At 42.6% G+C, this 26,062-nt stretch overlaps 1 long non-coding RNA gene across 1 annotated transcript in view; it reads right to left on the bottom strand.

Annotated features, from left to right (window-relative positions):
- LOC310678239 overlaps positions 1-16,312 on the bottom strand; it is a 59,494-nt gene extending 43,182 nt beyond the window's left edge. The window contains exon 1 of the long non-coding RNA XR_014511708.1: positions 16,178-16,312. This is a non-coding gene — a long non-coding RNA (uncharacterized lncRNA). The remainder of the gene's footprint in view (positions 1-16,177) is intronic.
- Between the last annotated feature and the right edge of the window lie 9,750 nt (positions 16,313-26,062).

The raw sequence follows: 26,062 nt of genomic DNA, 5'->3' as shown, positions 1-26,062 counted from the left end.
ATAAGTAGGGATATGTGGTCTGACTGCCCCAAATTGGGCAAGGGCTTGGTCTTGTATCCATGCATGATGTTACTATATACTCGGTCCAGGTTATTTCCCCCCCTGGTGGGACAATCAACATACTGGTGGAACTTTGGAAGCACAGTCCTTAAATCGGCTCGGTTAAAATCACCAGCAACCACAAATGCTCCATCCGGGTGGGCCCGCTGCTGTTTGCTAATAGCAGTTAGCAGGTGGCCCATAGCTGTAGTAGTGTTTGCATCGGGAGGTATATACACCGCTGTTATTATAACAACATTAAACTCACGTGGCAAATAGAAAGGGCGGCACTTCACCACTAGGTACTCCAAGTCAGGAGAGCAATGCGTGTCCATTTGTTTAATGTCCGAACTCCAGTTGTTATTTATATAAACGCAAATTCCTCCTCCTCTGCTCTTCCCGGATTCGGCGGTTCTATCCGCTCTAATTACTGAGCGTCCTTCTAGCTGCAGAAGTCCCTGTGGAAAGGAGGGATTCAGCCATGTCTCTAGAAGGACCATGACACGGCAGTCCCGGATACTTTTCTGCCGAGAGGTAATAAGTTCCAACTCCTCTACCTTGTTGGGTAAGGATCTCACATTTGATACAAGGAGACTTGGCAATGCAGGCTTGTGGGGATTTTTACCTAGCCTCACTCGTAGTCCAGCCCTGCAACCCCTCTTCTGTTTGCGCCCTCTCCGTTTTCTTTTCTTTCTGGCAAGGAGAGCAAGGGGAGTATCCCAAGAATGTGCAAGATATGGAGGCTCTCTGATAAGCTCAGCTGGTATGTTGTAAATTGAGACCTCCTGGCTGCAACCTTCTCCTCTGCCGATACTTAAGAGCTCTTGACGACTATAAATTACTTGTGCCTGAATGTTCACAGTCCATAGCAGCAATGATAAAAATAAAAATAAAACACAAATCACTGAAACCCGGTCTCCGGAGTGCCGAGCCGCTGCAAGTGCTTGCGCCGCCATCTTAACTCCGAAAGAATTACCAAGCACAGAAGAACAAGCCTTGCGTGGCGAGTTCCCGCCCCCCACCAAGGATAAATAAAGACACGAGACACCATAATTTAAGGTTAAATGGGTGAATTAGACCACAACTTTATTGAATTCAGGAATGAGAGGCATTGGCTTAGGCATTGGTCCTATCGACTATCCGGCTCCAGCCCATTTGCTGGAGACACGGGAAGGGTTAACACCATAGAGGGGGAGTCTCCTGCTGAGGCACATCGACTAGGAGTTCCCCTGGGTCACCGCTCAGGGCGTGCCTTTGGCCCACACCTCCATAGGCTTCGGACAGGGCCACGCCCCCCAGAGTCCTTTATTGGATCACCCTTCATTCACTGGGGGGAGGTGATGGCGTTCCTCCGCCCCCATCCTCTTAACCCCTTCTTACCAATGCCTAACCGCCAATGCCGAGGAGTTGTGACGAGTTGCTACGAGGTAGGCGAAAAACCAAAAGGCTGCAAATTGCCAATTGGGAAAAATTCCTACCATGCCCCTTGCGGCGACAGACCAAAGTCCATAGCAAAGTCAGAAACCTACCTAAAGGGAGGGAGGGTGGGAAAAACGTGGGGGCTGGCCAGCAAGAGAGGGCGAGCCCCAGCCGCGCCTGCCCTAAATAGGGCAGGCCCCACCCCCCCAGCCACCCGATTGGCTGGCTGGGGGGGGGGGACAACGCGGCCAGGATTCCCCTGCTCTCACGGGGGCTGAAAACCAGCCCCCGCTCACGTGGGGTGGGCATGAAGCCCGGAACCCCACCTCCTGCTCAGGTTCGGAAGTGGCTTTGCTGAAGCATGTTTTCTGCAATGGCAAATCCTACCTCACCAATCTTTTACAGTTCCTTAAGAGTGTCAACAAACCTATTGATAAGAGTGATCCAGTTTGACAGTGTGTACTTCGAATTTCAAAAGTATTTGATAAGGTCTTTAGCAGTCATGGGTTGGCCACTGTGAAAATGGATGCTAGACTAGATGATCCAGCAGGGCTCTTAATCTCTTCTTAACCAACAACTATGGCTTGCCCTTATCCTCCAAGCCTGTACCAAACGTTTGTTTACAGTACTGGCAAGCACAAACCCCAGCTTGCCACTCTGGATATAATGATATGGCTTGCTGAAAACCAGAAAGGAATGGTGATCATAGCAGCATTTGAGGTGAAGAGGGCGACAGCAGAGTGAGCATGTGAGCCAAATTTTCATCTCAGGCATGCTTACAAAGCTCCAAACCATGGTTATCCACATTATTGAATAAGACAAGCAAGAAACAGTAAAGTCAAATGGCCACTATGCTAGAGTACAATTTATACAACTTAAGACCTGGCAAAATCTGATGTCAATTTCCCCCGCCCAATGTTAATACCAGATTTTTATAATACTGATATTCTCTTACCCTTCCTGCTGAAGGGTCAATATTAATTTTTTAAGGCATGCTATTGAACTCAGCCTCTGAATCCAAAGTGGTGCTCTACAGGGTTTTAATCTGGATGGGAAAAAAGTGAAGTGAAAGCCAATTTTCAAAAGCAAGTTTAGACACACAGGGCATTGCTATTCGCTGAAACCTTTTAACCAATTTCAAATGAAGTACAAGCATGTATGTCCCCCCATTAATATTACAGGAACAACAACAGGAAAAAAAGATCTTAACTAAAACTTGAAAGATATAAAAGACTATAGAACACGTTTGTCTCATTGAAGACATTTGATACTTATTAAAATAATATTGCTTTCAGGCATATTTTGATTTGCTGTCTAAGAGAGTATGGAGAGCCTTGCTACTGAGATAATAACAAAGGAGCGTTAAACATAAAAAAAAATACACAAAAGCTAGTATGTTCACCATCAGTACCATTTTCCCAGGGATTACTTCTTTCTAAAATAGAGCAGGTTTGAAAATGAAAGCCTGTTTTGGCAAAAGGAGACCCTGAGAAGTACTTTGAACATTTGCACATTAAATACTGCTGGTATGATGCTTCATTAAGCACTTATCAAATAGGCTGCTTACTTCAAAAATAAAAAGTATTTGCAACTCCAAGATCTCGACAACAGATAATAAAGCAACCATGCTACATGTACCAAACCACAGTGTTGCACAAAATCTATTAGCTATGCCCTAACAGGGCTTTTAAAATTTGAGGAAGCCACATATTTTCCCCAGCATAGATGAAAGCATTTGGGGGAGCCAGAATGCAATCTTGTGCAATTTTAGAATGATTGAAACCTTTTAGAAACTTGCATATGCATTTGATGCATGCTCTTGCTCTCCCTTTCCTCTTCCCTCCACCCTCTTTTAAACATTTGATGTGGTGGTTTTCGTAGGTTGTTTTTTTTTTTCTTTTTCCATTGCTGTTTCTCCTTTCAGTTTACACTCCCCTATTTTATTCATACTGATCTTCCTGCAAGAGAAAGATTGAAACATTACCTTGGGCAGAATTTTTTTTTTTTTAAGAAGAAAAGAAAGAGAAATGGAGGAGAAAACTTTAATCAATAGCACTGTGCGGCTGTAAATTTAAGCTCCTTTTATTTGTCAAACCATTAGTTGAGATGAGTAATTTATTTTTTATTGAAGATAATTAAAGTCCATTTTGAATTGATCTTCTTTGCATGAGATAACACTCTTTAGTCAAGGGAAAAGGAAAACAATTACTGTACATACAATGAATAAGTAGCATGAAAGGAGGAGACAATTGCAGATTTACCGACCTACCTATTGGACTAGACTTTAAAATCATCTTAGCGGCCCCTGGAGAAGGGAGAAGATTATTGAAACATTTATGCACTATTTATTTTCCTCTGGATTGTTTGGCTATACCACACAGGCATCACTTAGGCTTAAAAACATGTTAATTGTTATTCACATATCTAAATGCACCCATCATTGTGGTATTTGGATAGGCAATTATATGCAAAATAAATAATACACTGATTGTGTCCAATGCTGACAATGGACAGAAATTGTTTGATACAATGTTGTGAGGATTATTATTTTTTTAATGCTGATCAAGAAAAATTGTGTGGCGACAGATATAATCGCTCATACATTCAGTTATTCCTTTGTTTCACCCAGGACACAAGACATTAGAAAAGAGATACAGCCCTAGGACCAGAGTAACCCAAACCCCATTAAACATGCATGGGGAAGATTTCCCAGCCTGCGGTGCTGGGAGTTACATGCCAAGGCTCTGTTAACAACAGTAATTGTGCATATAATTTCCTTTGTGTCACACAGAAAACTCCCCCACCACACAATTAAGTAACAACATTATTTCACTCACCATCCGTTATTATTTTATCTTAAACCAGGAAAGGGAGATATCAGCGGACCAATCCTGCTTCCTTCCTATCTTAGTTATGTGGAATCATCATTGCAAGGTATTGGCACACCGCAAAGGAAATGGATCAAACCCAAAGGTCATTCAACATTCTGCGGCGAGAGAGGATATAGTGTGATTGACTCTCCTGGCACATGAGCCTTATATCAACTCAAGTATAACAGGCTCACAATCAGGAATCAAGCAGGTACACAAGCCTCTTATGAGACAACAAAGCATTGTTGCTGGCAACTAACTTTCTCTGGGTGGGGTGTGCATGACTTTGGGCTCATCCAGACTTCCTTTTGCCCAGTGCTTTCCAGGGCACAAGGCCATGGCCTAAAGCTCCATGTCCATATGCTGTTTGCTCAGATTCAGCAATAAAACATCAGTTTTCCTGGGGAAAGCACCAGGACCAAAAAGACAACAACCTACAAATGCAGGGCAAAAGGAAGCCTGGATGAGCCCTGAGTTGGATTATCCCATTTACTCTTAAACTGTTATTAGGTTGCTCTAGAGTTTTGAAGTCAAAGTTTTCAAATTGTAAGTTGTCTTGAAAGGTCTTTTTCTGGTCCAAATGAGGACTCTCTTTGTTTTTTTAAAGCTAGTACAAGAGGGTTGCAGTCAACTCAGTCCTACTCAGAGTAGACCAATTAAAATTAATGGTGCTAAGTTAGTCATGTTAATTAACTTCTATAGGTCTACTCTGAGTGGAACTAACCTTGACTACCACCCATAGACCTGAACTGTTTCAAATCCAGGATCTGCTTTTAACAACAACCTAGCGTGGTCACTTACCCATCACAAAAAGAGGAACTGGAGCACCTAAGAGAAGGGCAAAACATTGTTCAAACCTGCACATATGCTAACTTATACCTGTAGGTGCAAATTTAGAAATAATCACCATGAATTTAAATACGCTATTTCTCACCATAGTGAGGAAGACTGTGACCAGTTCAACCTGCTTTGCAAATCCTAACTCTTGATGGGTAACTTCAAAGCTCTTGTTCTCTCTTCTTAGGCTATGTACACACAATAACTTTAAACCTTATCTGAAGCACATTCTTCCCCTCAAAGAATTCTGGGCACTGTCACTTGCAAAGAGTTGCTGAATATTGTAACCCTGTGAGGTGTAGACTACAGTGCGAAGAATTGTTTGAGAAAAAGAAGATCACATCAATTGCAGTTCAAAGGTATAGTGTGCACACACCCAAAGGTTTCTTTATCTTTGAAATTGGGACTGGGCCAGACAGCCCTTAAATTAGAGGACTGCCCTCTGTAAAGTAGGTCATATGGCTGCCCTACACCAACCTGCTGCTCAGTGGGAAAACACCTGCTTTGCATGCAGAAGGTCCCAGGTTCAGTCCCTTGCAGCTCCAGGCAGGACTGGAAGGAACCTGTTTGAAATCCTGGAGAGCCATTCCAAGCCAGTGTAGACAATACAGAGCTAAATGAACCCAAGTTCTGACTTGGTATGAGTCAGTTCCGTATGTTCCTAACCCAGAATGCACTTAACTGTTCCCCAATATGCCCCAAATCTTTCTCTCCTCTCTCTATGTCTCCATCAGTCTTTTCATCCTCACATTTTCCTGTCTAGAAGCATAGAATGGTATTGCTGGAAGGGACCCCCAGAACCAAAGGAAGGAATCTTTTGCCTAATGTGGGGCTCGAACCCACAACCAGGAGATTAAGAGTCTTATGCTGTAGCAAGTCAGCAAACAGATGTGCACACTAGAGGTGAGATACCTGTGTCCCTCCTGCTGCTCTAGGACTCAACCTCCCACCATCATGGCCAGTGGTCATGGCTGGATGATGTAAGATATAGTCCAACAACATCTGGAGGGACACAGGCTCCCCAGTCCTATTACACAATAACAAACAATGGTGGAGTCGGTACTAATGCAACCAGGCTGGGCGGAGAATTCCTGCTGCTTACTGAGAGAGGTGAAGTGGCAGTGAAGTTGTGGCTGGGCAGATCCAGCAGCAAGACAGCAGCTCTTGAACAAGGCAAAAGGCCACCTGATGCCCTGCTGTAAGGTAAGCAGCGTTTCTGTGCGCTCTGGCACTTGTCCCGGTGTCCCGTTGCACCAGTAGTGGTTTAATCATGCTGGCCCATTACCTGGAAGCTATCTGTGGACAATATGGGACACGGGTGGCGCTGTGGGTAAAAGCCTCAGTGCCTAGGACTTGCCGATCGAAAGGTCGGCGGTTCGAATCCCCGCGGCGGGGTGCGCTCCCGTTGCTCGGTCCCAGCGCCTGCCAACCTAGCAGTTCGAAAGCACCCCCGGGTGCAAGTAGATAAATAGGGACCGCTTACTGGCGGGAAGGTAAACGGCGTTTCCGTGTGCTGTGCTGGCTCGCCAGATGCGGCTTTGTCACGCTGGCCACGTGACCGGGAAGTGTCTCCAGACAGCGCTGGCCCCCGGCCTCTTAAGTGAGATGGGCGCACAACCCTAGAGTCAGACACGACTGGCCCGTACGGGCAGGGGTACCTTTACCTGTGGACAAACGCCGGCTCCCTCAGCCTGAAGCAAGATGCGCACTGCACCCCATATATGCCTTTGACTGGACTTAACCGTCCAGGGGTCCTTTACCTTTTTATCTTGCAGTACTGAAGCCTAGCAACAATCCTAAGAAGCAGGTTCAGCAGTAGGAGGGCCAGATACAAAACAGGACAGTTTTAATAGCTGAATATTACAGGGTATTTCAGGACATACAGCTCCAGATCCAGTAAATTTCATGGCTGGCCAGGGATTTGAACTTTTGTTTCCCCACCTCCAAACACAATACAGTGGTACCTCTGAATGCGAATGGGATCCGTTCTGGAGCCCCGTTCGCATCCTGAGTAGAACGTAACACACGACTGTGTGTCTGCGGGTCATGTTTCGCCACTTCCGCGCATGCGCGTGACGTCATTTTGAGCATCTGCACATGCACGAGTGGCAAAACCCGGAGGTAACGCATTCCGTTACTTCCGGGTCCCCACGGAGCATAACCTGAAAATACTCAACCTGAAGCATATTTAACCCGAGGTATGACTGTACTCTAGAACAGGGTTTCCCAAACTTGAGTCTCGATCTGTTTTTGGACTACAGTTCCCATCATCCCTGACCGCTGGTCCTGCTAGCTAGGGGATGATATGAGTTGTAGTCCATGCTTTGGGAAACCCATTCTAGACTAGTCTTCTGCAACCTGACACCCTACAGATGTTGTTGGACTATGACCCTTGACCACTAGTCCTACGGACTGTGGCAGATGGAGATGGAGGCCAACAATTTCTGAAAGGCGCCAAGCTGGGGAAAGCTACTCCAGTCCAGCCACTGCATGCTTCTCAGTCTCAGTCGCCTGTAGTCCATGGAGCTCCCCAAGTACATTCAGTGTTATAGTGCAAAGCTCTTTTTGATCTTTCCCATCTCTGATGTTTCAGGGTAGCTGAAAGTCCTTGTATGTGGGGCGGGGGAAAGCACACTTTCCTCTCCCTGACTTACTTCTTAGACACCAGATTTCTAAGCTCATAAGAATATGGTTCACATAAACCAACATAACTTTTAAAAAATGCAAAATAACTCTGCGTAAAAGAGTAACTGAAGCCTAACAGTCACAGAGGTTTAAGATCTACAGGTATTTGGAAAGAGGCAGGTATGGGAGGGTAACAGTGCAATCAGAAGTAAACCCCATTGACTTCATTGGGACTTACTCCCAGGTAGGTATGATAGGATTTCAGTCTAGGTGGGCCCAGCAGTGACCTAGTAAAACCATATTGTGGGATTCTAGATCCAGAAGAAGAAACCTTAGTCAAATTGGGAATGACAGCATAAGGGAATAAGGGAAAACAGGAAGCACAAGTGACCCACTCTTTCCTCATGCTTCTCTATGACTTTGGAATTAAAGGCATTTTACAACCCACTCCTCAGCAAAAAAAATAATCATGAGATGGACAAATTCTTGGTGATACGCATGTTGTATCCAAGTGTGAGGGATGAAGAGAATGACACAAAAGCTCATTTTTGGGGGTGCCAAACAAAGAAACACAAGGCAAAAAAACACACGCACGTGCACTTCTTGTCCTCCCTATCCCCAAACACACATCCAAAGCCACTTTGGTTTTCCCGTGCGATTGTGTTCTATGTGCATATTTTACCAACAGATGTATGAGCCTCTTTTTGATTTCAAAACTGATAGATATCAAATGTACGCATCCCAAATCTCTGTGTGTGTCAAGCACACATCCACCACACACCCTGAATGCAGTCACTGTGCTCAGCATTTTATTATATAAAATGCATCAAAAGGATTTCAGTTTCTTGGAAAGGTTTGAGAGGAGGATCACCGAAGAGCTGCATAACAATTTTTTCCCCTTAAAATTCAAAACTAGAACCCACATTCTGGATTCTCCCACTTTGGTGTGGACTTTGAATAAGTACTGTGCTTTTTTCCTGTGTAGTGCAGCATAAAAATACCGACCCAGTATAATTAGAATTTCAGTCATGGCCTGTGGGATCTAGTGATTTGGACATATTTTATTTAACCAGCTTAGTAAAAGGTAATATTCAGCAGCTGTGATCTATAGCAGAATTACAATTTTCAGGGTCAAGGAGGGATTTTGATATTAGGAGGTTGGGCAGAATTGCTGTAAAATCTCATGAGCTGTCGTTAAAAATAAATGAGAAAATAGGTTATCCAAGAGTCATTGTAAGGGAAAAATCAATAGGCAGTGTCTATTCACTTGGGCTATCAAAATCCTTGAAATTTGAACAAAAGTTTCACGTTTAGTGTGCTGTAGGTTTTGAAATGTAAGTGCTGAATGCTCAGCGGATACAAATTCATTGTGCTCTGCATTCAAACAAGATGGAGCAAACCTTCTGAAGTTTCCACGTTTCCTTCCTCTTGGCACTGGATATTAGCCACCAAATTAGATATGTAAAATAGTTTCTAGTGAAGCTTCAGAAGCAATTTCAGTTCACAGATAACAATTTTTCTCTTGAAAATATTATTTTCTTTAGATCATCCTTGTCCTCAGGGATCTTCTCACTTGAAGATCTATCTATCAATCAATCTATCTATCTATCTCCGTATATATATGGAACTGTCCTGCACACCATATGAAAACAGTAAATTTGTACGTTTTCCCCTACTGAGAACCAATGAGACAGAAAGACAGGAAATGAAACACACTGATAAAACTGAGGTTTGGAAAGCAAGTACAACAACACAGATGTACAAAGTAATAAGTAACTTTAAAAAAATGCAGATGAGTGTAAATGCACCTTCTACAAGTTTTAGCTTTCATAACTTACAAAAAAAAATTAAGGGAACAGGAATTATTTTTGAAGTGCTTACAGATTACCAATTTTTATGCATTGCAAAACAGCATATAATGGCCTGGTTTGCATGATGTGCTAAAATCCAACTGTGGTTTACCACGACTGTGGAGCTTTCCAGAGCAGAGTTCACAGCTCCTTTGCTCCTCCCCATGCCTTTTTACTGCCATGCCATTCTGAACTAAACCAAAGTTTGGCTTAGCATGCTATTTGAACGGGATTGATGTTAATCCCTTTCCTTACAGTTTGTACTAGGTTACAGTACAAACTGTACTGGTTTGATGGTTACCAAAGGAAGAGCTTAAGCATGAGTCACATGGCATGACACACTAAACCAGACCTTGGCTTAGCTCAGTGTGGTATGGAAGTAAAAAGAACTAGTAACTGCAAGCTACTCTCCTGGAACCTGTACTGTCTCAAAGTCTTGGTAATCCATAGTTTGGATCCCTGGATCTGGTTATATGAAATGCCTTGGTATCTAGGGTCACACCCACACCATACATTGGAAATGCTCTTACACCACTTTAAGAAGGATTTAAATGTATGGGGTTGATGTGACTTGAGTTCTGTGAGCCAGTTCCCACATTCTCATCCTGCCCTCCTTTAAAGCAGAGTTTGGACTTTTGTTGGTCAATGAACACTGAGGTTTTGCAAGCCACTTCCAATGGCCCCATAAAGAAGGGCCGGGACCACATCTGGATAAGCAGAGCTCTGCTCATTGAGTAGTCCACATCTGCAGTCTATGATGGATCAGGAGATAGGAATGCCTGAAGACACTGACTGTAGCATTTATGTAGCTGCCAACATTGCTAATGTGGGAAAACCTGTGGGTCCACCACTCCACTAAAAATTCTGTGTAGGCATTAGGGCATGCATAAGCAAACTCAGCCCTCCAGATGTTTTGGGACTACAACTCCCATGATCCCTAGCTAACAGGACCAGTGGTATGCACATTCTGTACACACCAGGGCACTTCTCTAGCAACTGGCCATATGAAAACATTTTTAAAATGCCCCAGGGACATTTGCATAAGTAATAATATACTACCCAGTTTTCAATAAAACACATTTTATACAGATAAATAAAAATGAAAGGGAGTGGTTTATTTGATCCACTTAAAACAAAAAAACCCACAGACTCTCTATCAATCCCATTTATTTCAAAGAGACTTCTAAAATTCATCACCTGTAGACATGGTATGAACAAGCAGATGTACAATATAATCTGACATTTGAAAAGAAATTCCTCTACCTGAGCGAAGCAGCAAAGCCTAGCAAGGAAAGCCATGGTGGCAACTGGATAAATTATGTAACCAATGGACACCCAGTTCTCCCAACTTCTCGCTCTTAGGTAAGTTCTGTCTCAGTTTCTTCTTTTTCTTTTATTCCATCTCGATTTAACCTTGTTACTGTTTGCTTTGTAAGTTTTTATTGTTTTAGACAACCAACGTGGTGCCCTTCAGAGGTTTCTGGACTCCAGCTCCTATCAAGCCCCAGCCAAAATTGCCAATGGTCAGGGATGATGTTAGGTTAGGGGGCCACGGCTCAGTGTACTGTCTCAACGTGAGGGAAGTCGCAGGTTCAATGCCCAGCGTTTCCTTGTAGAGCTGGGAGGAAGCTCGGCCTGAAGCCTTGGAGGGCCACTGCCAGTCAGTGTGAAAACCAAACTGATGGTCTGCCTTGGTACAAGGCAGCTTCCTATGTTCCCATGAATTGTAGTCCAAAAACATTTGGAGGACGCCATGATGACTATCCTTGTCTGTGTGAACGTGGCTGTTTTTGCACACACGGTTACTGAACAATAGCGAAGTAGTAATGCTCATTATTGCAAGCAGCAAAGCCGCACACAATGCAGTTTTCATTTATCATCATTTCTGTTATTTTTTACACCCACCTCTCCTTTTATTAAATCCAGTGTGTACTGTGCTGAATCTTGACTAGTCTGTTTTAACTTTAATCAGTCTCAAGTGATTTGTTTTACTTATCATTCCTGGTATTCAGTCTCTCTATTATTATTTCCTTTTCTCTGTCTTTGCATGTATGTGGTTGTTTCACACACAAACTGGGAAAATTGTGTTATCATTGTATGGAATTAAGGCAGGGAAGATTTTAAATGGTGTCTAAATGCCTTTGACTATTACTTACAACACCCTCCCCCTTCTGTCCCTGCATTTATCCAGATAAATGTAATCTGCCCATCATTAGAAACCATGAAATTATAATTCCTCTGGGATGGATATTTATCTCTCTCTTACATACAGAAAGGTGATTAATTAGTAGCTTTTTCAGCAGTTAAAATTACTGCCTACCAGAGCTGATTAAAATCTAACCACCGCACAGCTGATTTAGATCAGCCAGTAATCCAAAGAAAGTGTAACTGGGGCCAAAAGAAGCAACTCCAAGGAAATCTATTGCTAAGTGGATTGTTTTATTTGCTGTGAACACAGGTTTGCTCCAATCTTCCATTCCAACACCCAAATTATTAGAATAACAGCTTTACAAGAACTGTGTGCAAAATGAATTTTGGGAGAAACTCCAATCAAATACATTGTGGTTGATTATGAGGCCAGTGAAGGCAAGATTTCATCAATTAACAGCATCTTCTGCAAGATATTTTAATAGGGTTTGGGGTGCCACTGGGTGTCCCAAAGATTGTTGTACACAACCCATGACAACACCTGCACACTTCCTGGTGAAATTCCTAACTCTAAGTGTGGAATTATACTGTGAATGTTAATCCAGCAGCCTTTGCATGCACAGATGTATAGTTTACAATATGATTAATTCAAAACTTGAGCCCAGGGTCCCACCAGGGGAAAAAGGCGGGGCATAAATAAATATATAATAACAACAGCAATAGTAACCATAATTATTGTGCTGAATGTGGAATTTATATTTTTTATATAATATATATTGATTTCTGTTCAGATGTAACCCCATTGCAATTTCTTGAATTACAAATGCACAATAACTAAATAATGCACGAATCATGTAATTTGCTCCTTTGGTTTGCAAAGGAACCTGCAAGTGCAGGGCTCCTTGTTCAGTGATGTATCAGAGGCAAGTTCACTTTCTGCATTAGGGAGGAATTCACAGAGCTATGCAGAAGTGTCCTTGTATACATTAGAGCTCTTGCATCTGCATTAGGCTTGATCCAGAGTCTAATGCTTCAAGCAAACATTTAAATAATAATAATAAAATAATCTGCCTAATTATTCTTGCAGCTTCCACAAAAGATACAAAGTAATTTGATTTGATTATGATCACGGAGCATCTCTCTCTCTGTCTTATTAATAAAACCTTTGTTGAATATTAGATTGGATTTAGCTAATTGTCAAGCAAATAAATAATATGAATGTTGCAGTTAAATGTGTGTATATGAAGAAAAGCAATGGGAATGCAATAGAGATTCGGATCAATGGGCTATCATTTAATCAATCAACTCTTTTAACTCTCAAGTAAGTTGTATAATTCCCTCCCTACAGAGGTGCATATGGTAACTCCATTACGTTGCTTTCATTGATTGCTGAAAAAATGCCTCTTTATGCTGGTATTTGACACCCAACACCATATTTTAGGACCCTGCATATTTTCTTGTTTTTAATCCATTTGGAATTGGGTAAGAAATGGGGTAATAAAAGTAACAGCAATGGTAATAATACCTAACCAAATACTTGGAGAAGTGCTACTTTAGCCAACTAATAAATTTACAAATTGATGTTGGATTAGCCAAAGTTGAATCCAATGTAAAGACTGGACCAACTAATCACTCTATATTTGGCGCAAACAAGCAATAATGTGGGGTTTATTCCGCCACTTAGATTCTACAGATGCAATGCATTTTGGGGGGAATGACGGTTTAGGACAGAGGTGTGAAATCGATGCTCCTCCCCAACCTATACAAAATGTCCTTGGATTGCAATACCCATCAGCTGCAGCCAGCATGGCCAACAGTCAGAGATGATGGGAGTTCTGGTCCAGTAGCAGCTGGTAGGCCACAAGACTGGATCTCTACTTTAGGGTCACTGAAAGCAGCAGTCAGATTCTTGCAGCACCATCCTACGCATGCCTACTCAGAAGGTGTGCTCAGTACAGCTTAAGCCCAAGTAAATTGTTATAGAACAGGAGCCTTAAAGTAATGCATATGAAAATGGAGTACAGTTTCTTTATAGTTTTCCAAACCAAGATTTTCCTCAAACTGATCATACCAAGAATCCAACTTGAGACTTTGCTCAGCTCCAAAAAGTATCCCCAACCCTTGCAGTAATCTCTCCTTTCAAGGGGGTCAATTTTCTTCCCTGCTCAAATCCCTCAGAAAGAAAACATAAGAATGAATTAAAAATGAAGTTCTGCCAAAACCTGGTAATGTCAGGACAGCTGGCTAACTGATCAAGCAGATATAATTTTGGGGAGCTTCCCATCCATCATGGCAGATATTTTAATCCAGCAGTGGACATATTTATTTAACGAGATTTCAGAACAGATCTCAGGCAGCCACTCTACAGCGCTATACAAAATAGAGCGACAAAACATCTTCAGTCTGCTGCCTAAAATTAATATAAAAACTAAAACAATGGAAAAGAAGAGCAAACGATGCAAACTGAGGAGCGGAAAAGCAGGAGGTCACATAAGCAGGACTCATTCCCAGAAGCAGAATCCTCCACAAAAGAGAAGCCAAAGCGATAGCTCACAGAAAAGAGTTCCAGACTTTTATGTATACCCCACAACTGCAGTCTCAAAAGAGACTCTCAAAGCAGCTGACATCAATTGAAAAAATAATTAATCTGATAATTTAAAAATTAAGTGGGGGGGGGGGGGAGCCATACAGGTACAGCCCCAATACACTTGGAGAGCTAAGAAACAGAGAGGCAACTTCTCATTCTGAGGAATGCCAGGAATTCCATGCACAGGTTGTCTCCAAATTGCTCACCAAATTGATCTCAACAGGTTATTTTGATTCCATTCAGTGGCATCAATTTAATACAGCTGAAGAAATCTTCACCCCACATAAGATTTGTGGAAAGATTAAAAAATCATAGGTCACCACACATTTAAAGCACTTATATTATTTTAACAGTCACATACCCCCGCTCCCCTGCAAAAAGAACCTGGAAACTGTAGTATGTTAAGGCTGCTGAATGTTATTAGGAGACCCTTCAAAGGGCTCCTGGCATCCTGAATAAACTACAGTTCCTAGATTTGGGGGGGGGGGGCATGAATGAGTGCTTTAAATATATGGTGTGGATGTAAACTTAATAACAGGGAATCTTTGGCCACCCACTATAAAGTCTAAGTTTGTGAATTAGACAGACTCCAGTTAATGTGCATAATACTCCAAATTTTGCTGATGCCTTTTAGTTATTTCCTTTTATCTTTCTTAGTTTTTTATATGATTGTTCCACCCAAGCAGGTGCCCAAAGAGATGTGCGACATAACCAACATAAAATAACTAAACCAGCAACATACAACTACGGTTACAACAGCAACCCAGTTAAATTCATAACACCATTTAAAATCGAGAAACAACCTACTAGTGCTGCAATTCCACCGAATGTCAGATGCACTTGCAGTGCTTCACAGCACAAAGGAGAAGGAGAGGCTTAACGCTGGATGGATGGAGAAAAGCAGAAGTGGGGCAACATAGGCAGTGTGTTGAAAAGCAGGAAGTGTGTGTGTGTGGGGGGGATAGACAGAAAGGATAATGAAGGCAGGAACACGCAAGAGCTAGCAAGAAAATAGAACTAGAACAGAATCAGAAGGGAAAACTGGCTGAAAGGAAGTGGGAAGGCAAAGGGAGAAACAGCTGGGGAATGGGTTCATTTATTCCACGAAGCCACAAGGCTCAGCTAATTCCACTTAATTGGGCAATGGGCCTGCTTAAACCACACTTGTGAAATGGTGTTGCTTATTTCACAATAAAGAAACCAGACACAGTGCTAGTGTCTGGTATCTTTGGGAAGCTGCCAGAACTGCAACACTAGTAACCCTTAAAAAATGTTCCCTCAGTCACAGTCAATCTAGCTGCCATTTTCAATCCACTGTGGGAATGTCAACGGTTGCCTCCCTAGTCATGAGCTGCTACCTGCTGCCTCTGCTTGGCAAGCCCATCAGGGTCGACCTGACAGTGCTTTACCCAGCCCCCATACTACCCCCCGCCAGCCGAAAGTCATACTTTGCCTGTTTCATACACCAACAAACTGCAGATGCAGCCCACAAAAAGTTACGTATGTTTTCTATAACGAACCTCCAACTTTCAAGAAAACCTTGCAAGGGGGTGGGCTTTTTTTTTTTTTTTTGTAGGTGTGGGGGTTGTTGCAAAAGCAAGATGAATGTTTATCCACAGACTCTGGGCCCCTGTTCAGCAAATGTTTCAGACAGATTCCTCCTCAACTATTTAGGAGGCATAAGCTACTCTGAGCAGGTTGCATGTGTGTGTTTGTGTGTGTTTAGGCCAAGTAGCTATTGCACTAGACTAGGGAACCTTAAAACTAAATAATAAAGACAGAGCGAGAAAAAGGCTTCTTACCTGCTTTTCTAATTTGAAAACAACTCATTGATTTTTAATCCTTTCTAGAGATGTATTGTGTATATGCTGCTCTCTTCTGGCTGCCTCTACAATCTTTAGTATGCAAAGTCTTGTTTTAAAAGGTGGAAAGACAAGCGGTGGGAAATAAAGAAGAGACTCTAAAAAAATCCCTTGGCAATATAGCAAGTCCATCTCTTGCGGTCACAATGCCCAGAAGTGGACTTTGCTCTAGAGTTCTGCATCTCATTCTTGGATTTCATTTGACATTTCAGGATGTTACGGAAGATGAAGTAGAGAAAATTGCTTTTTGGGGGGAGACTATTTTTATGCACAAAACTCTCATCCAAACATTTGAAGCAAAGAAAAGGGCTCTTTATATAACATTTAACCAGAGATAACCAGATAAGCAAAGCGGGGAAGCAGGCACAAGGCATCCCATTGGATCTGGGGGAGTGTACAACTGCCTCTTTTGAGCTTTGGCTGTCTTGTCTCTGGCGTGCTCCCAAAGAATGTATTTAGGGATGGCCACAAAACATCTCCAGGGATGTTCCTGTAATCGTAGCATGGAAATGCTTGTGAAGGAAGAAAGGGGTGTGTTTACCTGGGATCATAAAAGCCATGTTGGGTCAGTCCAAAAATCCACCAAGTCTCAGGGAGCTCAGAGGCAGGGTAGGAAGCAGACAAAGCTGCCATATTGTTTCAGCCCTCCTTTGATCCCCAGGTAACTGGTGTCCAGTAACTATATCTACTGTAGCTAGCATGTCTAATATCCACTGAATGAATCGCTCTCTGTGAATTTGTCTTATCCCCTTTTAAGGCCATCTGAGCTGGTGTCTGCAACTACATCTTTTGGCTTTGAATTCCATACGCTTATTATATGTCAAGGCGTATTTGCTTTCGCCCTTTCTGCTTCCAATGAATCCATTTTTATTGGGTGCAGATTGGTCTACTAACAGCTTAAACACAGGCATTCCTTAACTTGCTCAAAGCTTAAGCTTCTCTTTTCTCCCAATAAGGTTGGACTTCCAGAGGGCTGACTACTGAACCAAAGCAGTGGGAGAATCTCTGCACTTGTACTCCCCTGGCCAAGTGGCCTTGGCCAGCGTTCCTTGTGTCATATCTATATAGTGGCTTGGATATCAGATATCAATACACCAAGTAGTCAGTTGTTCTGGTTGGTCTTAGGAAACACATATATGGGGGGGGGCAGGGGACGGCAGCATTTAACATGACCTTCCCATTAAGTCCAGCAGCGCTCACACATTGTATGGCTATGAACAGAAATCAACTAATGCACTTTTCTTACAGTGACCTGGCACATTTGAAATGTCCTCAGATTCACCTCATCTTCATTGAAGCTGGAATGGGGATGCATTCCCCTGTCATGCGGAGCCTATTGGCCAATTGGGTTGGTGGCAGTGCTCAACTATATAAGGCTGCCCTACTCAGCCTCTGTGGAGCTTCATACAGCTGCCAGGTGACCTGTCCTGCATTTACAGTTTAGGGTTAGCTATGAGTTGCTATGTTTATTTGTCTAATTGGGCTTGTTTTGTTTGGCAGCAAGTTCTGGCAGGAATTATGAATCATGGATGCCCCTGGCAAGCATCTTGAGGCACCTTGTATGGTGAAGGACCAGTCTTCAGCCTTCCCTTCATTGCCAACTGGCTCGAGGGGATGGCAGGGAGTTATGGTTCTTAGGGGACTATAAGCTCCCCCCCCCCATGAGTACTGACCAATGCTGGAGGGATTGGAGTATGTTGGCATGTTTTACCTCATGCAGGTGATGACAGGCATGAATCAAAGGTATGTCAGAGCCAGGAGCCAGGGTAGATTTGCCTATTAACATGGTTGTTTGCACTTAATTCCAACTGGTGTTGCTCACTGTTTGTTGCAGAGTGTTATAATTTAGTACTGGATTAAAGCTAACTTTATTATGTTTGTGTGTGTGAGCGAGAGAGGGGAGTATCTTCCTCACATTAAACTATTGATTCTGCTTGCAAAAGTTAGGTTGAGATATGAACATAGGTCTGAGTTTTCAACAGCATGGTGGTGGTGTTTTAGGACAAGCCAACCCTGAAGGTGTAGAAAAGCCGAGTTAAAGAAATAACATGAAGAAAATCTGCACCCCAATATTACATATGTAGCACAATTAAATTGACAACAATCCAGGATTCAAGAAACTTTCAAATATGCTTGCTTCCAATTACAGCAGCAGCAGAATAAAGGGAAATTTAAACCATTGGTCAAACAGGAGTCGTCTATGAGTGTCCTTGGTAATTTCCAAGGTTGTTGATTTCAGTGAGAATTGTGCTTGGATAACACTAAAAAAGGACTCCTGGATTTGAGCTTGTGAAAATAGGAGCCATCTAGTGACATTTTCTTTGTAGCGGGGTCTCTTTTTATGTAGAGGAAAAATTAACTCTATGTGCAGAGAAGCAGCCTTAACAACATACTCTCAGTGTACCAATTTCGTAGGCATGGTACCTATTTTTAAGTGGTGTTTACAAATTGCTGATATATACTGAATTTGTACCTAAGATTGTAGGTTTACCTGCCAGATGCACCTATTTTGACTGGCACAATGCTGACATGTTTGAGAACAGAATGTCACAACTTGCTAATCGGAACTGATTTTTGAAATTCACAAAACCTATTTGAGAGCAAAATGTGTTGTGACAATTAAAATGCTCTAATGTCATATCTAAATGTGAGAATGAGTCTTATTTATTACATTTATACCTTGTTTTTCAACCAAAATTGGCTCCCAAGGCACCTTCAAAAGATTTGAAAACAGATTTAAACAGAACACTAAAACTTCAATAAAAAACAAACTATCTGCAGCAACTGAACAAGTGAAACACAAACCAGTTCCAATAGGTGCCATCATCAGCAGTGCCAAATTAATCACCAAAAGCCTTTTTAGAGGAGTTTTTGAAGCCGCCTCCTAAAACCTTGGAGCTAGGCAGGTTCCTAGGATCAGAGCTTCAGAGGAGCTCTGAAATACTCACTTGCCAAATTTCAGATGCTGGGGACTTGTGGCAGGGCCACTCCTGATGATCTCATGGTGTGGAGGCACATTTGATAAGATAATAATAATAATAATAGTGATAATAATAATAATAATAATAATAATAATAATATATTATTTATATCTGGCTCTGGGTGGCTTCCAACAAAATATTAAAATACAATTGTCTGGTGTTGCATGATCCCTGAGGCCAAGGTCTGTCAACAAACCAAGCTGCTACATTCTGCACAATATGCAATTTCTGCATGCTCTTCAGAGGCATTACAGTAGTCCAGCCTAGAGGTTCCCAAAGCAAGTATCAGGGTGGCACAGAAGCTCATATGTCAACATTTATGTAGGTTGAACAACCAGATACTAAAGAGGTGGTTCACCAAGCTGGTTTCCTTACTATCACATTGTGATTAACCTAGGTCATTAACCCAGAATTTTTCCCATTTCAAATAGTGGTTATTTACTGTTTAATCCCTATGTTGAAGCATTTAAAAGTGATGCAGGTTACATTTTAGTCTAGCCCAAGTGTGAGAGTCCACAGTGTTTTTTGATGTTGCTTATCAGTTCAATGGGGTTAAGCCAGATGCTTATTAGGACCATGTATCTAAAAGAACACCCTGAATGCAACATTTTTGGGTCAAGAAATAGGATGCTGTTTATTCACAAGTTTTCCAGAACTAAACTAAAATAAAATAAAACACCCGTGTTGACCTTTCTGTAAATATATAGGATTGTGAGAAGGTCTTGTTCATATGGCAGTGCTATGCTTCATGTCTGGTTATTAACTCTGTGTTACCTTGCTACCAAACCACATTGCTACCTCAGTCATCTTTCAGCATGTGGGGATAAGGGCTGTTTCATCCATGGTCATTTCTCTTGCAACATTGCCTGCTGGTGACGGCTCTCTTCGCTGAAAGGTACTGCCTCCATCCCTTACCAAACACACCCATAATTTATTCAGCTAAACAATAGCTAGAATTAGAGCTAGCAGAATGGGACTTCCCTCCTCTCCTCCTGTCTTGTCCCCAAATCTGCTCCAGAGGGTTGGGGGAAATCCCAGAATAGATGCTCCAACAAGAATTTGTTGATATGTATAGACTGATTTCACTAAATTAACTTAAGCTAGGCAGATATATAAGATTGAATGTTTAATTATTAAGATACAAAATTACAATCTCAATAATAAAGTTACAAAATAATAATAAGGAAGTCACGCAAGGGGGGAGGGAAGACACAGGGCAAGAAAGAAGAAAGGGATAAATGTTGGTACATAATGAAATGTGAAAACGTGAATTTACGAATATAATGTATATGTATCATTATGTAAAGATTTCATATATGTATTGCAACTAAATAAATAAATAAATAAATAAATAAATAAATAAATGGAGGAGGAGGGGAAAAAATATATCCCAGAATAGATTTAGGGGGCATGCAGGGGGAGCAGAGGGAAATAGCATGCTATCATGCAAGGAGAAATCGTGCTAATGGAATGGCTTGCTTCACGCTATGCTCAATTTAGACAGTCTACATATATTACACATACATTAATACCCAAATAAACCACTCCATGTATTCTCTCTCCATGCATGCACTTGATTAAACATATCAAATCAAAATAGACATGATATGGGAGATTCAAGAAGAAAGAAGACAGAACGTCCAGGTTCAAAGGTCGTATGTCACTGAATACCAGTTGCTGAGGAGCAAAGAAGGAGAATTATTACCCTCACGTTCTGTTTCTGGGATTTTCCAGAGGCATCTGGTTGGCCGCTGCAGGAGACAGGTTGCTAGACTAGATAGGCCTGTGGTCAGATCAGGTAGAGCTCTTCTTAGATTTGTAATCTCCCATGGTTTGTTTTTTAAAGTTCAAAGTAGCTATGGTGTGGCCTTTGGATTAGGAATGCTAAATTACTGTTTGCCCTGTGGGCACAAAACACACAGATACTCACATTTACCAGCTCTTCCTTCTCTTCCTTCTCTTCCTTTTGCTTCTTCCTCTTCTTCTCCCTTGGCACTAAAAATATGTGGAAATGGATGGTCACAGAACATGGCTGAGGCAAGGTATCCAGAGGATATGCTTGTATACCTTGGGTTACCTGTTAAAGAATAGATATGGGGCACAAAACACAGGATCAACACAATTTATTATTTATAAAGCACCTAATATGCACTAGGTGCTGTCCAGAAATAAAAAGCAAGTCCCTGCCCACAGGCTCACAATCTGAAAAGAACAAAACCCAATTCTGCTGCTCTTAAGTGTTGGACTCAAAGTTGACAGCTGAATGGGCACAGGGAGTACCCGAATTGAAGTGGCAAAATCAATTGGGGAGATTTTCCCATTGCCCACTTTAAAAAGCTCTGTGTAGTTTCCCATTTGATGGCCCCACACTTATGCTGCCATTTACTTCTCGATACTTCTATGGAGTTTAAAATTTGAAGTGTGAATCGGCCTTTAGTAATAGAAAGAGAGAAACGTAGGGAGAAAGTTTGCTTGTTTGTGTTTGTTTGTGTGTGTGTGTGTGTGTGTGTGTGTGTGTGTGTGTGTAAGTGAGACTGAACAGTACAGATTGAGAGCAGACTGCCCTCTCTGGATTGGCTTCCTATTAAATTCATTTGGGATGAGCTAGAGATAGAAGCAGCAGATCCCTCTCGTGCTCAGCTGTTACAGCCATACCTCAGGAAAAGTCCAAAGAACTATCAATGGACTTTCTTGAGCAACAGATCAATACTGTGCTTCATATCAGCCAAGCTGTTATTCACGCCAAAGGCAGTTGTTTGGATGAAGGGAATGACTGAGTGCACAGGTTCACTGTATCATAGTCTACAGGTTTTTTAACTCCTCTAGATGCCTTCATTATTTATATGCAACAAATACAACAGCTTCAGCTGCTGTAGTGGTTTTCTCTCAACATTCACGGGAAGAGATATACTTTGTTTAGCTCTGTAGGGCCTGGACAGATTTAATGTGCTTGCACCTGTAAGTTAATGTGTCATACATGTGTACAGAAATTACTTAACAAAAACATCAGTCAATTTAATCAGTCAGCATACAATACAGTTTTATTATTTCTAGAGCTCTGAGAAGTTTGTGTATGTTTGCATGTACAGAGTGCATATGTGAATTCAACTTGGCAACACATGAATACAGATATCGCTTAGAAGAGACAGCTAACAGGGATATTAATGAGTGTTATATTTATTTGTTCATTTATTTACATAATAATAATATCCTTTCATCCAAAAATTCCCAGGGTGGGTTAAATAAAAATTATATATAACTCTGTAACCACAATGTTAACAAAAAACACAGTGGGATTTCAAAGCAGCAAATACAACTAAGTCATCATCTCACCTGACGCTTCCAAAAATCCGGAGGAATAGATGCATCTTGACCGGCTGACGAAAGCAGTATAATGTCAGTACAATAGGCACCTTGGAGGGGTGTTTGAAAGGCTCGGGGCTACCATCGAAAAGGCCCTCCCACAGTGCAAAACATCCCCACTGCTGATCAAGAACAATAGTTGCGCAGTGACCACATCCTGCTTGACTGTGTGAGCCTTCCATTCATAAGAGAGCAGAACTGACAAGGTCATGATCCACATTAGCAAGAAATACAAACGAGTGCATGAGAGAAATTGGCTGGGGGTGCGCACAGGAAAGCTGTCTTTCTCCATATTCTGGTGCTCACCCTTTCGGCATGGCCGCTACCAACTTCCATGGGTGTGTCTGCAGGAAGACCAATGGTGACAGTTGCCACCCCCAGATTCCCAGTGTGTTCATTTTCAAAAAGCCCATTTTTAGCATTTGTAGAACCCGAGATATGAGGCAAAACATGCAGTTAAGTAGTGCATGACAACTTTTGAGCCCAGTGTAATCTTGTGTAGTGGCCTGTTGGCGAGGGTGTTTTAGGGAACTGCAATATGGGAACTGTGAAGTTGTTTGCAGTATCAGTGCAATTAATTAAAGATTGCAGGGGCTCAAGGGAGACACAGACAGAACTGAGGGTTTCAGCAGCAGCAGAGGCGGCTCCCAACAGAATATTAAAAACACATCAAACATTACAACTTCCCTAAACAGGGCTGCCTTCAGATGTCTTCTAAAAGTCAGATATTTGTTTATTTCCTTGGCATCTGATGAGAGGGTGTTCCACAGGGCGGGCACCACTACCGAGAAGGCCCTCTGTCTGGTTCCCTGTAACTTCACTTCTCACAGTGAGGGAACCGCCAGAAGGCCCTTGGCACTGGACCTCAGTGTCTGGGCTGAATGATGGGGTGGAGATGTTCCTTCAGGTACACTGGCTAAGGCTGTTTAGGGCTTTAGTGAGTGGAAAGACATGGTCTTGATACCAGACCATGGGCCGCACATGGGCAGCAGTCCTTGCCATTGAGAAACTATGAAGGCATAAGACTTGGAACACAACTTTCTCACAAGATCTGCCTAGTGTTCTGAACTCCCAGCGTACCTGGCAGCAAGTCTCCACTGGTGCATACAGTCCCGAAAAGAAACAGTCCCATAGAGATCCTGCAGCAGTCAAGTTAAGGCCTTGCATGTTGATTGCAGCTTCTGGCAGTAACCCTCATCAGCTGTGAGTCTACTGCAGCTGAGGAATCACACAGCCTCTTCCCAGAGCTAATGAGCCACAGCTGGTCATCTAGGTTGTGGGCCCTTGCCTGCCTCCTAAAGCACTTCTCCCACTGCTCCCCACGCATCACAGCCTGCCATGTTCAAGTACAGGCTTTCTCAGCCTCGGCCCTCCAGATGTTTTTGGCCTACAACTCCCACGATCCCTAGCTAGCAGGACCAGTGGACAGGGATGATGGGAACTGTAGTCTCAAAACATCTGGAGGGCCGAGGTTGAGGAAGCCTGTTCAAGGAGATGGAGGCCCCTCTGGCTCTGGGTCCTGCTCCTCTGCTCCTTTACACTGACCCCCATCCTCTCGCTGTCCTCTGTCACCCCACGAGTACTTTCTATGTTCCCAACCTGCCCTTCTCCATCACCAGCTTCCCCTGGTGTGTACCAGTTGTGGCTACACCCCTCACTGGGATCCTCTTCCTCCTCCCCATTGTCCTGCCAGCTCATGACACCTAGATCTGCTACGATCCAGTCATGAGATCAACCAGAGTGTAGACCTGTCTTCCAATGCCAGGTATGTTTGTTTATTTGGAAAGCCCCTTTCTCCTAGACTATTTTATTTATTGCAGGGGCCCATCTCTCCTCCTGCCTCAATGTGTAGTGAAACAAAATGTGTGATACAACGTATTTGTATCCTGCCCCAATCCACATAGCAAGCATCCCATTAAATGAAGGATGTGAAATGCTGAGCATACGGATGCCCTGTCATTTATTTATTACTTGTTACTAAGGAAAGGGGAGAAAAAAGTTATTTTCCATGACACCCATGTATCTCCAGCAAAGTCTGTTTCCAGCCTGAAAGTTCACCAGTGCAGAGGACAGATATGGCCTGGCCACTGTTATCAATGCCCTGTCAACCTCTAGGCCAGGGGTATGGCCTCCTGGGTAACTTTCATGGGGCCACATAATAGGCAGGACCAAGGAGAAAGTGGGTGGAGCAACATTTGCAACTCTTCACCTTTATACAGTCAGTGGAAGTCAGAGGTAGTTCTACATGCACACCTCTTCCTACAGGCAAGTGAGAGGTAGTTTTGCGGTTCAAGAATACATTTCAGGAAGGCAAAAACACTTGAGGATGGTGTGGAGTGAGGCTGGTAAGATATGGGGAGAGTACCAATGTCCAGACCAAGAAACCAGAAGCATTTGGGCCCCAGGCCCACTAACACTGTAGGTAAAACTACTGCAATGTGTTGCATGTGCCATTGCCTCTGGAGACTTCTTGGAAACGAACCTATACAACATAGATTGTCAGTTCTCTGTTCCATAAATTTCTTTGGGGCCTAAGTTACTAAACGACAGCTGCTTGGCACATGAGCCTGCTTGGACGTTGAATTCATTATTTGAGATCTTCATCTGGGTCTCACAAGGAGGTCAGAGAAAGACCCTTTTTTGTTCCGGCACCCCATGCTCCCCTGATGCTAACTGCAATGCCATCCCAGCACTTGGCAAAGGCATTTTTGAAATTCACTCAGGCATAATGCAGCCTTGAGTGCTTTGTGTCACTTAATTGCCACAACAGAGTTACTGAAGGCTGGCGCCCAGAGTTTAAAAAAATAAATAAATCCCGAAGTGGCAAGTATACATTTTGGCCCACAAGCTGTGAAAAGCTCTTAAGGCTGAACAGAGGGATATGTGCCGCTGTCCGAGGTGGAGGTGGGGGGAGATGTGGGACAGTTTGGGATTGGAAGGCTGACCACTTCTCTGCTACAGCGTAGGATATGGTGGCTGATGGCCATAGATGGCCAACAATGAGGTTTTTATTGGGTTGATGGAGCCTAGATTAGATTTGGTCTCAGCCTTAGATTGTCAGTGTTGTAGTATATGGACCAAGAGAATTTTGGAGACTGGTAATTCTTGTGAGTGTGCATGTGTATAAGGGATGGGGAATGTGTGTGGATGTAGGTTGATAGAGGGACATTTGTGTTGGTGGGTAGGCATTTTTGTGGGTATTGAGTGTGTGGAACTCTGTTTTAGGGATTTTGATTTCTTTATCTCTTTTATGTATTTAATTTAATTCTTAATGCTTTATATATCATATGTAACTCCATTGGTTTTATTTTGTAAACAGCTTTGATTTTTTTTCTGATGAAAAGTAGTACATAGCTAACTAAATAAATTCAACTAAACTTGTTCTCTTGTCTCTATTGGGCACCTTTTCTTTTTTAATTCCTATGACTTTTAAAAAGCCATGGGTGGAGGGGGGAGGTCTGGTGTAAGATGCACCTTAAGG

The sequence above is a fragment of the Podarcis tiliguerta genome, assembly GCF_965153285.1.
Source record: "Podarcis tiliguerta genome assembly, chromosome: 5".
Taxonomy (NCBI): Eukaryota; Metazoa; Chordata; class Lepidosauria; order Squamata; family Lacertidae; genus Podarcis; species Podarcis tiliguerta.
Note: the sequence above shows the minus strand (reverse complement) of the source record. Positions and strands in the feature narration are given on the sequence as shown.